We start from the raw sequence: 6719 nt of genomic DNA, 5'->3' as shown, positions 1-6719 counted from the left end.
CTCCCCCTCAGCGCCGCGTTGCCGGGGACCGAGGGCCGCGCCGCGGCCTGCAGCCGGGCCGGAGGCCGCCCCAGGCGAGGGCTCGCGGGCGCCGTCCTTCTGACGAGAAAAACAAACGTGTTCTCTTTCTGGACAAAAGCCCGGGCACGTCAAGGTGTCGCGGCCGCCCCGGACCCAGCGCCGTCGTGTCCGCCGCTTTCCTCGTCCAGAAAGACAACACGCTTTTGTCCGCGAGAGAGAGACGCGGGGGTTTCGTGTCCGCGCAGGACGGAGTGGCAGAAAACGAGGCCGTGGCAGGGGCCGGCAGTGTTTTTGGGACGGCGTGCCACGCCGTGACCCTGACTTGTATGACGTCGGCGCCGTGGGCCTGCCGGGGCACGTGCGCCGAGCAAAATGCCTTCACGCGCCGCGCCGTGGCACCCATGCCCCCGCTCCGTAGACGAACCCCATGGCAAGCATGGAAGAAATCCCCCTTTGCCTGTGATTTAGTTGCCGGGGAAATACTTGGGGTCGGTCTACACGGGATTTTGTGCCGCTTTAACTATATCCGTTTGGAAACCAGGACGGCTGAAGGGGTGCGACCCCTCGAAATGGAAGCGGTTACTTGGGGCTGGTAGATGCGTGCGCCGTGCGCCGTACCAACACCGTAGCCAGTTCCTAGACGGTAAAACGTGCAGCTGAGGTAGCGGGCTCAATAAAGTCACCACTCGCTCATCCTACAGCAAGCCGCAGCCCAAGTAAATGTAGTCGCTGAGGTCCCCTCAGGTGTGCTTGGCGCCGGCAGAGCGTTATAGGCATGTCCTGAGCACCACGGCCTGTCTGCTGCCATTTCATCTTCGTTAAGGAAATGGCATCTAATGCCCACCGACGGGAAATCGATGATGGATGAACGTGGCAAATGGAGGCTCCTGCCTGGAAGAGCAACGTCGTTTTTTAAAGGACTGGACACGGGAAGGTTGCAACCTTAAGGCGTTTGAGCCCAGCGGAAATCCAATTTGGAAATTGTTTTGTCTGAGTTTTTTTTTCTGTTCTTGGGGCCAGCCGTATTGATGTAAGGCCAGCTGGACCGTTACGTCAGGGATGGATTTCGATGCCTCGGGTTTACAGCCCCACCACCTTCTCAACAGACTCGAACAGTTTTTGCCTGTAAACAAAGCAAAACAGAAGGAGCCTGGTCAGAGCCCGGGTACAAGGGAGTCAAGTACAGCCAAGTACGTAGGCAGTAATGTAAGGTAACGTCTCGTTAAGGACCGGACAGAAAAATGGAGATATTTGCATCTAACTTCTGTCACCTGCGTTGCAAGTTTAAATCCAGCCGTGTGGCCCCTTGAAATACATGCTGGTTGTGAGCAGATGTCTTCACGAGGAGTGCCACGACCGACACATCTGTTGGACGTCTGATCAGAGGGCACGTACTGACTGCGCCCCAGAGACACTGCTTCTTCCACCTCTCTACAGGGAGGAGACTGGAGGGGTCCCCTCAAACTTACCTTTTCTTTTTTCTGGGCAATAAATGAAGGACTTTAGACAGGCACCTTTCGTAAGTGTTAAAGGTGACGCCTAGTAAGAAAAGCAGCGACGAGAGCGCTGAACTACAGTTAAATCATTCATTCCTGCACAAGAGGCTCCTGTCCACAGCTGCCTCCTTAAGACCTCTACAGCACGCAGGGCACACCGAACCCAAAAACTCTCCTCCCAGACTCTTTTGGAAGCTGACTGAAACAAATCGGTAGAGGGAGCTCTTTTGGCAGCAAGAAAAGTTTATTGAATTCCTACGCAAAGTGAAGCCTGGAGCAGGAAACACAGCGCGACACAGGGGAATCCACACAGCATGGATCACATAAACCACGTTCTCAAAGTGGCCGATTTCAGACATGCTGAGCCTCCTTTTCTGAGATGCCGAATGTCTCAGCCCTTCCGGGGAACTACAAAGAAGCTGGCAAGAGCTATGGACCTCTCGTGTCAATTCAGGTTTATCATTGCACATTGTGTTTGCTATGTGAGGGTTTAAAACAAGTATACATGCACACACACGCACACACACAATTTGTTGCCTTGTGAGGGTTTACAACAAGTACGCACAGATTAGTGCAACAAATGCCATTTAATTATTTTAACTTTAGCAAAATGCAACTGTTACCAGGCAGGGCTAGACATAGGCATGGGTGAACTGGGTGGCTGCCAGAAAGGGGGCCTGAAAATGGTAATTTTCATTATCATCATTATCATCATCATCTCTGGTGAAGGGGGGCCCGATGCTAAAAGTTCACCTAGGACCGCCAGGAGTCTAGATACAGTGCTGTCACTGGGTGCACTGGTGTGTGTGTGTGTGTGTGTGTGTGTGTGTGTGTGTACACACACACACACACACACACACACACACACACACACACACTTATTAGAATAACACTAATAACCAAACAAAGTTCGACTTTTGATCCCAGGATACAGATCTTTGCAATTTCCACAATCATTCCCTGGTCACACAAAAGCCTGAACAAATAGATGGGCTTTACACCAGGCTTTTTCAAAAGTTAAAACAAAAAGGTATTGGGATGGGTCAGAAATATAGACAGAGTAAACAGCATTACCAACTACCACCAATTTATGGCAAGTTTTGCAATGTTCGCATTTTTTTCTCTTAAAGTTCCTTTACCCCAAGAGTCATATAATTATTCCAGAATATCAGCTTTATTTTTTTGTAACTAGGAATGTGTTAGCCTTAATGAACACAGAGAAACACTTGAAAATGTGAACTGCAAGGGTTCAAGTCCCTGAAGACAAACAAAATCACTTTTTTTTTAACAGAATGATTTTAACCCAAATTCATGATCTGGCGCTGCTGAGTGGATTTCAGGACGAAGAGCCCGCCACTGAATACCTTGTCACCAGGCAGAGGTTCAACTCTATGGGATGCCACAAAAGCATCGTACAAAACAGACGGAAAATGCCTGACGAGTCTAGAGACAAACTGAAGCAGCAAATTAAATCCCGAGTTGAACTTCTTCAGACTTCGTAGGTGTCTAAATCTCTGTTAGTTTGGCCGTGCCCAACTGCAATTAGGTTACTTCTGATCTGCCTCCAGCTCTGATGCAGACCTGTTTTAACGGGTATGTTTGTTGTTGTATAATTCTAACACGTGACCTCACTTCCTGTTCTTTTTTGCATGACGCTGCACTTGGAAGGCCAGCTCCTGAACCTGCCGCACCGCAGCACAGAGCTAAAGGATATCATCCTTAGAAAAACAAAAGGATTATTGCAAACGAGGCACGTAATCAGATACAATAATATATTTTAATTCTTAAATGGAAGGAAACAGCTACAGGTAACTTTTCCACGTCACATATTTCTGTCAAGTAAAATACGTATACCAGAGGGGAAAAACATTTCTCTCTCTCAGCTTTGGAAGTATTATTATTGCATAACGCCAAAGTACACAGTGCGCTATGTACTTTATACCCCCCACCCATATGCATATTTTTTATGTCTTATGTCTACTGCAACAGAAATATTTCCCAGAATCCTCTGTGCTTAACAAAACATTGTATGTTGCACCAATGAAAACTGATGAGGTTTCCTCAGTAAAAATCCTGACATTTCAGAGCTAACCTTTGATAATTTAACCACAGAATATGAATACTAAGAATAGCTGCTACTTTCTTCCCTGCCTGTGAGTTTAGAAAAGAGATTCCTTCAGCATCCACCCTCACGCAGAGATTTTTCTGGTTATGGCCATTCATATCTGGGGCCCCAACAGGTGGGCAGTGTTAGGAGACTATTGCATGAATGGTGATATAAAATAGGAAGAAGGCAGGGTAGATTTGCACCTTATAAGCTAACTAAACTAGAGAGATACATAGTACAAGCTTGTATGAGTATATAAGGGGGGTGCACCAGGAACTGGGGGAACATCTGTTCACCAGGACACCCAAGGGTAGACGGGGTCTGACAGTCACAAACTCCAGGAAGACCATTTTAGGTTGAACATAAGAAAAAACTTCCTTACTGTCCGAGCCCCCAGAGTCTGGAATAGACTCCCCCCAGAAGTGGTGCAAGCACCTGGACACCTTTAAGACACTTGGATCCTTATTTTGCTGGGGTGATCTGACCCCAGCAGACTTCCTGCCCCTTGGGCAGGGGAATTGGACCCGATGATCCTGCAAGGTCCCTTCCAGCCCTAGTGTCTATGAAATCTATGCGTTAAAGTTTGCTTCATCAGATGCTGTGAAAGCACCTGTATAGGCCAGTGTATAAAATGGAAAGAGTCCTTTCATGGCATCTGATGAAGTGAGCTGCAGCTCATGAAAGCCTGTGCTAGATACATTTCTAAAGTCATTAAATCCACAAGTTTAGCAAATCAACCCAGCCTTCTGCTTGCCTTCAGACTAACACAGCTAACTATGTCTCTTTGCTCGCATATAGGACAGCTTATGAGAAAACGGTTCATGTTTCAAATCAAAGTTCCCTGCCATCGCTCTGGAACATTCCCAGCGCTGGAGTTCAGGGTGGATTTGAGTGAATACTTCAACTGGCTGCAAGTCAGGACACAGACTAGCTCCTGAGCCCACAACAAAGCAAGAGGGAGGTGGGGTAGGTTGCAGCTCTCAAACATTACCTAGTCTCTATAACTACTGGCTCCCTCCCCAGGCTTTGGGAGAAAGAAGAGAGATCATGGGACTCGGCTGAGTCACAACCATCTGACCTTAGTTCCTTCCAGTAGTTCACAGGGCCAAGCAAGGGAGTTCCACAGGGCCAACAGCAGATTGTGGGCAGGATTTTGTGTTTAAATCTGGAACCCTCCAGAAGGAGGAGGATGACATCACGGAGAAGTCCAGTGTGATTCAGCCCAGACAGACAGGGACTCTCCTGTTGTTTTTGACCTTACGCACAGTTCCTGCTGCTGCAGTTCTCAGACCTACTTAAAAGTCAGCCAAAGTACCTCTATGGAAAGCCCCCCCCCCCCCCCCCACCCCCCATAGCAAACTAAAAGAGATTGACTGGCACCCCAAGCACTCCCTCAACGCTGTCCCCAAAATTCATTACCTCCTCACCCTGTTGGGAGATAATCCCGGCTTCCTTTCTCAGCTAGAAAAGTATTCTTTCAGAACCACCAGCATCTTGCCTGGTATTTTACACATGAAGAAGAGAGACAGCCCCTGAGCCAAGAAATGTATAGTTTGGTGTAGACATAAAATAGTTTGGGCACAAAAAGTACATGGCGAGTGAGCCTATGGTATAGGAATCGCAGAAGAGCTTTAGAAAAGGCTTCCCAGGAGGTGGTGGTTCTGAAGAGGAATTGGAAGGAGGAAGAGGAAAAGACTGGAGGGAAGTCAGTGGATGCAAAATAAATTCTGAATGCTCTGCATAACTGGAGAATCTGAAATGTGCTGAGTTTCAAGCAGCAATCAATCCTTCTTGAATGGCCTGGGAAAGTAGTCGTTAGAGCAGTCTTCTACAAAGCATTCCTGAACAACAACAAAAACACATTACAAAATTCAGCCCTTCTAAGCATAATCTTGTCTGCCGCTTATCTGACGGACTGACTAACCTCTTTACGTTTTAATAGCTCTCTTCTGCTCCTCATATGGCGTTTGCAGGTGCAGACACTCTGTTCAAAAATAGGGCTGGGAATCTACCAGTATTTTTCAAGCCAGATATAAGTCTTACTGTATTGCCTGGTTCCTGGGCTTCCTCACTGAAAACTCCCTAGAAACTGAACCTTCGTGATAGGAATTGCAAATACAGCATCCACAATTAAAGATATCAAAATGGACGCAATTCACCTGAACCCCCAAGTCTCAAAGCGAACATCTACTGAATTTTGACCCTAAAGGCTCAAGGGCACTATTACTATTACTATTACAATGATTGTTATTGTTATTTCGATGTACATCCTGTACTATCCAGAAAGGCTCAAATAAGATGGGTGGGAAGCCATGTTGAGGGAATTGGCAGGGGTTATGGTGGGACCCCTGGCACGCACTTGTGGTGCTCTGGCCAGGTGCCAGATGACTGGAAGAAAGCCAACATGGTCCCCATCTTTAAAAAAGGGAAGAGGGAGGACCCGGGCAACTATAGGCCCCTAGTCTTACTTCAATCCTGGGGAAACTCTTTGAGAAGATTATCAAGGAGCACATCTGTGATGGGCCAGCAGCTGGGATGATGCTCAAGGGCAACCAGCACAGGTTCATTAGGGGCAGGTCCTGTCAGACCAACCTGGTGGCCTTCTATGACCAGGTCACAAAATCATTGGCCGCAGGTGTCACGGTGGACGTAGTCTTTCTGGACTTCAGGAAGGCCTTTGACACTGTCTCCCACCCCATTCTCATTAAAAAGCTAGGCAACTGCGGCATTGATGCCTGCAAAATCAGATGGATTGCAAATTGGCTGAAGGGTCATATTCAGAGGGTAGTGGTGGACCTGGAGGGAAGTGGGCAGTGGAGTCCCGCAGGGCTCAGTCCTCGGGCCCGCACTGTTCAATTTCTTTATTAGTGACTTGGACGACGGGGTGAAAAGCAGACTGTTTAAATTTGCTGATGATACCAAGATTTGGGGTGAGGTGGGCATGCTAGAAGGGAAGGACAGGTTACAGCAGGACCTGGACAGGTTACAGGGGTGGACTAACGAAAATAGGATGGGTTTCAATACTGACAAGTGCAGGGTGCTGCACTTGGGCAGTGGGAACCAGCAGCACACTTATAAGCTGGGAAACTCCCTTC

At 48.0% G+C, this 6719-nt stretch overlaps 2 long non-coding RNA genes across 5 annotated transcripts in view; both read left to right on the top strand.

Moving 5' to 3' along the window:
* LOC106722356 overlaps positions 1-3699 on the top strand; it is a 7996-nt gene extending 4297 nt beyond the window's left edge. Inside the window, exons 1-3 of one of the 2 annotated variants that reach the window (XR_001358274.2) lie at positions 92-1971; positions 2809-3015; positions 3186-3699. This is a non-coding gene — a long non-coding RNA (uncharacterized LOC106722356). Of the gene's footprint in view, positions 1-91; positions 1972-2808; positions 3016-3185 lie in introns of those variants that run through there. The other variant, XR_003094827.1, reaches the window with a different exon arrangement.
* Positions 3700-4426: 727 nt separating this feature from the next.
* The window catches only part of LOC112550811, a 6781-nt gene continuing 4488 nt past the window's right edge, over positions 4427-6719 (top strand). For all 3 annotated transcript variants that reach the window (XR_003094829.1, XR_003094830.1, XR_003094828.1), the window contains exon 1: positions 4427-4590. This is a non-coding gene — a long non-coding RNA (uncharacterized LOC112550811). The remainder of the gene's footprint in view (positions 4591-6719) is intronic.

This window comes from Alligator sinensis, unplaced genomic scaffold (genome assembly GCF_000455745.1).
Source record: "Alligator sinensis unplaced genomic scaffold, ASM45574v1 scaffold741_1, whole genome shotgun sequence".
Lineage (NCBI taxonomy): Eukaryota > Metazoa > Chordata > Crocodylia > Alligatoridae > Alligator > Alligator sinensis.
Note: the sequence above shows the minus strand (reverse complement) of the source record. Positions and strands in the feature narration are given on the sequence as shown.